We start from the raw sequence: 9,008 nt of genomic DNA, 5'->3' as shown, positions 1-9,008 counted from the left end.
TTTAGGGTGTATACAAGGTGCTTCCAGATTTTATTCTCATGATAATTTTGTGACCTAGCTACCCCTAACTTCGAGTTACACATGGTAGATTGAACATATCTGCTCCCTTCTGAAATGTAGTAAAATTACAATAAAAGAGGAAAAATGTTTTTAATTCACAAGAACAAAAAAATTGGCAAGAAGATGACAAAGAACATTAACAGTGAGATTTTGGTATACAGAGAGATATCTGAAATGGAGGCAGATGGATAAATCATAATTCATTGGGGCTTTAAGTTTCTCCACTTGGCTTTAGTGTCTTCAGGGACAAAACTAAAAATAATCAAGCAAATCCATGCTGTAGAAATGCAGAGACTCCCCAAGAATTAGAGGTAGGAGAGGTGAAGAGAACTCTGGAAATGATGATGAACATGATCTACAGGAAGATAGTATTTTTTTAAAAGATTTTATTCATTTATTTGACAGAGATCACAAGTAGGCAGAGAGGCAGGCAGAGAGAGAGGGGGAAGCAGGCTCCCCACCGAGCAGAAAGCCCGTCTTGGGGCTCGATCCCAGGACCCTGGGATCATGACCTGAGCCGAAGGCAAAGGCTTCAACCCACCGAGCCAGCCAGGAGCACCTAGGAAGATAGTATTAAGCAAATTAATTAGTATTAAGAACATATTAAGAGCCAGTTCCAGTCAGGACATGACAACAAACAGCTGTAGAATGATAAGAGGGATATTAAGAAAAAAAATACATAATAAAAATACATAATAATAAAAAATGTGGTGATAAATTAACAATTGTTAAGTGGAAAGTGAAGGAACTGAAAAGACGATTCTATATCTATGAAAAACAGAAGCAGGATTAACCCCCCAACCCTGAAATGGTTAAACTATGAATAATGTTAATGGTAAGTATTGAGTTTTACATTGGGCATTAGTTATATCAATAAGCTAAACAGAGGGGGAAGTGTGTCTAAGGAAAGGTGGCAGGATTTAATAAGAAAACTAAATCCTAATCAGATTGTGGGAAGTCAGTGAATAATATTTAAAATTAAAAGAAAGGGATGCTTAGGTGGCTCAGATGGTTGGGTGTCTGCCTTGGGCTCAGGTCATGATCTCCAGGTTCTGGAATCATGAGCCCCACGTCTGGCTCCCAGCTCAGTTGTGGGCCTGCTTCTCCCTCTCCCTCTGCCTCTCCCCCTGCTCTTGCTCTCTCTGTCTGTCTCTCTCTTTCTCTATCAAGTGAATAAATAAAATACTTTTTAAAAATAAATCAATTCAATTAAAAGAAAATTTTTAAAAAAATTATTCAGTATGTCATTTGGAAATTGGGTCCTAAGTATCTGAAACAAAACACTAAAACAGTTGAAAATTATTGCCTCAAGAAGTTGGAGATAATGCTATGTGGGGTTGGATTAGAGCTGAGAAGTATTGGCTTTTATCTGAGCCTATGATACAATTTGAGTTTTAAAACTAAATGCATGTATTACTTTAATTCTCTCTCAATCCCTCTTTCTATAACCCTATCTATCTATCTATTTATCTATCATGATCCATCACTGCCTTCATTTAACAGATTAGAAAACGTGGGTTCTGGAAAAATTACTGACTTGCCCAGCATTCATTGTTTACTAGCATGAGGGACAAAGCTAGAGAGGAGGCATTTTCATCTTTCAGTTCCTATTCTAGATATTTTCCCCCACAATGATCATTTAACTTCAAAAGTGGCTACAAGCGGCACCTGGCTGGCTCAGCTGGTTGAATGTCAGACTCTTGATTTTGGCTCAGGTCATGCGCTCCACGTTGGGAGATAGAGCCAGGGTCTGGCTCTGTGCTCAGCAGGGAGTCTGCTTGAGATTCTCTTCCTCTCCTTCTGCCTCTCCCCTGTCGACATGTGTGCATGGGCATGCACTTTCTTTCTCTCTCTCTAAAATAAATAAATCTTTTTTAAAAAGTGGCTACAAACATCAGAGAATGTGGGTTATAAGTAAGTGTACCTCAAATAAGTCATGCTACAGAGTTTTTGTTCATATCCTATGAGCTATGTATGTTAAAATTCATTCCCATTACAGAACGAGCAGTGGATATAATTGACACCTAGAAAAGTACAAGCACATCTGGAAACAGGGCTAACGATTCAGCAGCTGGAGTTTGCCAAAGACGTTAGTGAAAACACGGTTGAAGTGATTGGAATTTATTTTTGTGACTTGCATTTATGTGTCAGGGCATGCCTAACCAAATTGCATGCTTGGCATGTGGTTGGTTGGTTGGTTTTGGCGGGGGGGGGGTGGAGAAAGTGTGGGAGGTGTTGGCAGGTAAGTAGGGCTGATAGAAAAAGTTTGTTTCCATAAAAACTTTTTTGACAAGATGTCTTATCAGATAACCCAGATTACATTTTCATTTAACTCTAAAAAATATCCATTAAATGACCATTATATGTTAATTATCATGTAACATTCTGGATATATTTCTCCACCAAACTTATTGGTATGGTTTATAATATTAGAGTTTCCATTACTTTGCTCAGATCTCCAGACAGAGACTTAGAAGTTCTAGCAGATGTTCCTTATGGTCCATGGAAAACTACTGAAAATAATAAAAGTAATTTGGATTATATGACTATCATAACATTTAAAACGGAAATTTAAAATGATAAACCTGTACATTTTCTGTCATCTCATCTCTGAATATCTTTACTTGCATCTTAGTTCACCTATACATTGTTAAACTTTTATTTAACCTGGTGTTTCAGGTTTTAATTCTAGTAAGACTAGAGTTTTTTCTTCTTATGTTAAAGAGCGTTCATTTTTTAAATGAGGCTTTTCTAATTGTGTAAAGGTGTAGCTTTTTCTTTGAGCATCCAGCAGAGGGCATGAAAGCCTACTTATGATTGTAACCCAATGCTAGATTTGATTTAATGGCTAATGAAACCATAAAGCTGAGTTACTACTGATACCAGATTTTTGACAAACCCAAGCAGAATGGAATGATAATGATGTTCAAGCTTACAAAGAGGAAATCTATTACCTTACCTCATATTGCTCACAATGAAGCTGAGCATCAGGTGAGATACTTGCCATGGGAAGGTCTAGAAAATCTGATATACACTCTCACTTCTGAGGAGGGGATCTCTGAGTTTGAGTTGCCCACAAAGGCAGGCTAATGCCCGTACAGGATGTCCACGTGGTATGGAGAATCTACATCACCAACCCCACAGGTCTAGCCTATTTCTTTTGTACCTGACCACAAGTTCCCCTTTCATTTTCAGTTTTGTAGTTCCAGATTTGTTTCATTTGTGTTGGGAGCACAACTTTTATAAAAGACAACTTTAAAATTCAATATCTTTCACGAAGATGAAATAGAGTTGGGATAGAACTGAATAGCATTCATGTGGACAATGAAATGAAACTCCAGCAGAATATTATATCTAGGGCAAAATGTGAAATATGTCAGGACCGTGTGAGAGGAAATGAGACGATGAAAATATGTTGTCTGTGAAACTCCACTTTTGATAAAGAATGGTTTCTTTTTAATCAGAACAACAACAAAAAAGACAAATATATACATCCCAAAGGAATCTTTCACTTTTAAATTCATTTTGCTTTGTGATTTTGTGCAAAATAATCCTATCCAGGCTATTTCTGCCTTTCATATTGAATACTAGATCCTGGGAAAGAGTGTAGTTAATTGCTTTATTATTTCTACTAAGTGCATTTCTAGGAAAATGAAATAAAAGTGATATCCCTTTACAAAACGGAATCCTTTGGTGATAAAAATGTAATTTAAAGTTGTGCGTTTAGACAAGAGTTATTCTTTTCTTCTAAAATTATGTCAGTCTCTACCTATCTAATTCCTGAAGCAAATAACATATATCAATCAAGATGGCAGATTTCTATATTAATAAGATGAAAAATGGTATTGTTCAGAAGCACTGAAATTATCAATAAACACAGGTTTCTTATTTTTATTATTTAATTGGGGAAGGCTTCCGTTTGGAAAAATCTATTTTGTGGGATGCCACAAGCAAAATTAAGAGAAATTTTTTTTCCCCCTAGCAATTAATACAGTTATGTTTGCTTTTCTATTTAATAAGTAGTTTTTGTTTTTCCGGTTGCATATGATAACTGAAGTGTCAATTCAGATTATTTTTTCTTTTATTTATCTAAATCTGGGTAAATTTATAATGTTAAAAGAGTCTTAGCTACCACTAACTAATTGCTTTCTAGATTTAGCTATTATTTTTTCTTGAAGAATATCAAGAGACACAAACTAAGAAAGTCTAAGGACACATTTTAAATAATCAGTGAACGACTACATACTTACCTGATATCGTGGAGAGTATTTGTCGCCTGTGACTTGGCCAAAACAAAACAAAGATCAGAGCTATATGAAGAGAGCTGGATGAAGGGATGGGATCCCAAACTTTTAACGATTCTAAAGCATTACTGGGGAATGTTCTGATAAGCTGCTAAATGTGAGGGACAGCCACCCATGGGACACACTCAAATAATAAGAGATGGTCACCAAAAAGGGTGGAGAAACCCAGGGCTTTCACCCTACTGTTGGGCGTATACATATTTGTTTCAGTTCAGAACCCAACTATATAAGGCTTTAGAAGAGAGTTTGTTTACTTTAAAAAATACATTTTCTTTTACTCTGATTTTATTAGCATAAGTAAAGGATTCCATAAAGGAAGTAACAAGAACTGACATATACTCAGAACAGCCATTAATGGAATTTAACCCCATGTGATTGTCTCCACTATAATTCTAGCTTCTGATTTTCATTCTCCAATAACATATTTTTTTTCCTGAGTATCCCTCATCATTGTTTCTTCTTTTTTATTTTTTTTTTGAAGATTTTATTTATTTATTTGACAGAGAGAGATCACAAGTAGGCAGAGAAGCAGAGAGAGAGAGAGGAGGAAGCAGGCTCCCTGCTGAGCAGAGAGCCTTATGTAGGGCTCCATCTCAGGACCCTGAGATCATGACCTGAGCTGAAGGCAGAGGCTTAACCCACTGAGCCACCCAGGTGCCCTTCATCTTTGTTTCTGACATGGTTGGCTGACTGCTTCAGCTTCTGCTATATTAACCAATTAGCTTTTAAAATTTTTATTTACTACCTCAAAGCCTTTCCCTTCTCTAATAAAATAGAGCCCCTTCTGATGTCCTCTTCTAATCCATATTTCCCATCAATCACTCTAAAAAAAAAAAAAAGGCATGGTATAATGTTTGTTTTAATTTAGTAAGAGAGAAACTGTGTTTTACAACTAGAGCATATCTCAGCTCCTTCCCCTAGTTTCTGGGTGATGTAGGCTTAGCTTTACCTAGAATAACATAATAATAAAAAAATAAATAAGACAGCAGAAAAGTTTGATGATTTCAGCAATCCTCAGAGTTTTCCTTCCACATGCAACCCCTCCTCTGGCAAAGTCAGGAAGACAATTCAAGAGCCCAGTCGACTGGGCTTCATGTTCCTTTATCTGTAGGAAGTGAAGACTGTATCAAAAAAGCATCCTCTTTCCTTCTTTAAAACATCCAATTTCCTTTTTTACTCTGATTTTCTTTTTTCCTCTGCTGAGTATTAACAACAAACATTTAAGCTGTTGGTTTTTTGCAACTGATGAAGTTTTAGAGTATAGTTTTAGAGTATAGTTCGGGTGGAGTCCGGAACCAATGACAAAGAAAGAATTCTTGAGATATCTTTGGTGCAAAGTGGTGGCTTATTAAAGCATGGGGACAGGACCCATGGGCAGAAAGAGCTGCTGCCCTGGGGTTGTGAGGGGTGGCAGGTTACCTATGATGGGGTTGGGGGAGGTAAGGAAAAAGGGAGGTTTCAACAGAATTTTCATATACTATAGAGGACCTATAAGATACCTGATGCCTTGAGGCCTTGTCATTGACAAGGTTTTTCCTCTAGCAAGGTACTAACATTAAGATAGTTGGGAGATTCCTAAAGAGCATCCCACATGTCCCACCCAGCAGTGAGGGTGGGAGAAAGTTGCAGGGTGTCAGCTTTTGCTTTGTCTTCAGCCTGCCTTCTGTCCCTCATCAGAACCAGTCAAGTTTTTGCAGAGGAAACCTGATAGTACTTTACATTTTTCAAATTTCTCCTAAACCTTGGTTCAAGTGGACAGTACAGAAATCACAGTATTTGATTTGAATCATATCAACAGCAAAGTGTGGACAATATTTGATTTGGAATTTGGGGTCCAATTTAAAAAATATTTTTCAGACAATTGCAACAAAATAGACATTGGAAAAATTGATACTGAGGAGTTAATTGTTACTGTTGTTGATTGATAATAGCATTGTTGTTATAATGTTTAAAAAGTCTATGTTATGCATATATAATGAATTATTTATGAGTGACATAATGTGATTTCTGAGATGTGTTTCAAATAACCAAAGTGAATAAATATTATTTTCTTACTCTTTGGGCTCTAGAAATATCCTATATACTGAAAAACTGCCAGCCCAAAATGGTGTTACTTAGACAGAGTTCCCAAACTGGGGCTTAATACTGAATCTTCTTACAGTTTCAACCTCCCCAGAAATGTAGCCTTAACAGGTCAGTCAGGAACTTTTTTTTCAACACCAGTAAGGCTGTCACCTGAGTCCTCTTTATCTCCCCAAAGAAAGAGGAGATAATTAGCATGATGAGACAACTTGCAGGTAGCCTCCTCTGGGACAATCCTTTCCTTTTACTAGTAACTTCCTTGACCCACCTCACCCCCCATTAATAAAAACCTTCTATTTTGTATAGCTCCCCAGATTGCCTCTCTACCTGATGGATAGGGTGCATCCCGATTCATGAATTGTTCAATAAAGCCAATTAGGTCTTCAAACTTATTTGGTTGGATTTTGTTATTTGACAGAGCATATGTCCATTTTTCATTTGCTAACTCTAATCCTAGTTTGTGGCTTTTCTTTGCATGAGCAATAACATTTAATGAGCTATTTTACCTTTTGCTTAGAGTATATTCTATTTTAAGAATATATTGACTAAACCATCCTATACCAAAATTCAGTCTCTTAAATATGAACTTTCTTATTTTTGATCGCCTGAAAAGTGCTTTTACTTATTTTTATTTAATGTATTTTAAATCAACTCAGTTTCAAACTTAAATGTTTGTTAAGTGGAAACTTTATCATAAGTGGAAAATGGGCTTTTTCAAATCCATATAAAAATAAATAGAAGGCTATAAAATAGAAAGATTTAATGTACCACTGAAAATGTCAAATACCCTTGTTAGTAGGTTTGATCCACTTTGAGAAGCTCCTCAATATATCTTTTGAAATTTGGATTACCCCACATGGGACTAAACCAAAAAAACCTTAAAATTTCCATCTGCAGAAATATTCAATTAGTGATTATTAAAAAAGTTGATCAGCTGTGCTCAATTTAGTTAAATAAATGCAAATCAAAGCAGAAATATGATATCATTTTCTAACTATAATTTCAGTAACAGTATTAAAGATTGCTAACATCCTGCATTACCAACAGTGTGGGAAAACAAGCACTTTTATATTCTGCTGGTGAAGTGTAAATCGGTACTTTTTTTTGGAGGCCAACTTGGCTATAGGTATCAAAAGTTTAATATATTCACATAGATTCAGTTTTCATACTTTTAGACATAGTTAGTAATACATTTGTTATAATCCTATAAGAGGACAAAGGGGTTTTTAAGACAGTATTCATTGTCACATTGCTTGTAATAGCAAAACTGAAGATGTTAAAAGGGACAAATTAGATAGACAATGGTTCATATAAACAATGAACTATGAAGCCATTAAAATGGATGAGGTGGTATGGAAAAATATCAATAAATATATTTAAGTATTGATTTTATTTTTAAAAGGAAAATATCGAGTAACAGAATGCCGTATATACATTGTCAAAGGATCTCTGTATGCCATAAATTTTAATTTTTGTTTCTTTGAAAGGATACAAGAAATATGGGAGAAGTACATCTCCTGGGAGAGAGACTGTAAGGGAAGTCCATGGAGGTGGGTAAGAGGAACATTCATTTTCAGTACTGTTAATTTCTGAAAAACATTATGCATATATAATTTTCTCTATGTTAACTTTCTTCTAGGTGCTGGAATAATCGTGGGGTTTTTGTGTGTCTTTTTCCTTATCCCTTTTTATTTTAAACAAATAAAATTATTTCAATAAATCTTTAAGTGACAAATTGCAAGCTTTTTTTTGAATGGAAAGAGGTTAACCAATATTGGACTGTGCATTATATTATTTTCAATTGATTACTGCATATCAGGGGCTAACATTATTTACTTGGGAACAATTACTTCTGAGCTCAAAAACTGCAGAACCTACTCCAAGAACTATTTTTCTACCTAATTCTCAGTTCATCCCCTTAAAATAAGATTCGAACTGTTCTCTTCAAAACCAAAAAAGTAAAGCAACTGATATGAAAGAAGATTAAAGTGTAAAGGAGAGGAAGTCACCGGAAGATTAACTGAGAATCAGAATTATGTCTGTGATGGTGAAAACTAGCTTAATACTTTGCTGCATAAAGGATTCCACAAAGAAGCTGTCTGCATTAGGAACACTAAGATGGTTGCCATGCCAAATAAAACTAGCACCCCGGGGACTTGGGTTGTATTTCTAACGATGGCATTGTGGGTTTTTAACAAATATCTTCTATTGAATTTTACTACCTTGGAAAGAGGGAAAATGCCATCTCCTCATATTTTTCATTTTAAAATAATTTGTGGGGGCGCCTGGGTGGCTCAGTGGGTTAAGCCTCTGCCTTCAGCTCAGGTCATGATCTCAGGGTCCTGGAATGGAGCCCTGCATAAGGCTCTCTGCTCAGCAGGGAGCCTGCTTTCCTCTCTCTGCCTGCCTCTTTGCCTACTTGTGATCTCTCTCTGTCAAATAAGTAAATAAAATACTTTAAAAAATAAAAAAAAATAATAACTCGTGAATATCAAAACCACCTTCTCCGATGTGCCTCAGTGGCTCAGTTGGCTGAGTGTCTGCTTTCAGCTCAGGTGATGG

This window comes from Mustela putorius, unplaced genomic scaffold (assembly GCF_011764305.1).
Source record: "Mustela putorius furo isolate JIRA1106 unplaced genomic scaffold, ASM1176430v1.1 tig00003834_pilon_pilon_pilon, whole genome shotgun sequence".
NCBI lineage: Eukaryota > Metazoa > Chordata > Mammalia > Carnivora > Mustelidae > Mustela > Mustela putorius.
The sequence above is the reverse complement of the archived record's forward strand: the minus strand, read 5'-3'. Positions refer to the sequence as shown.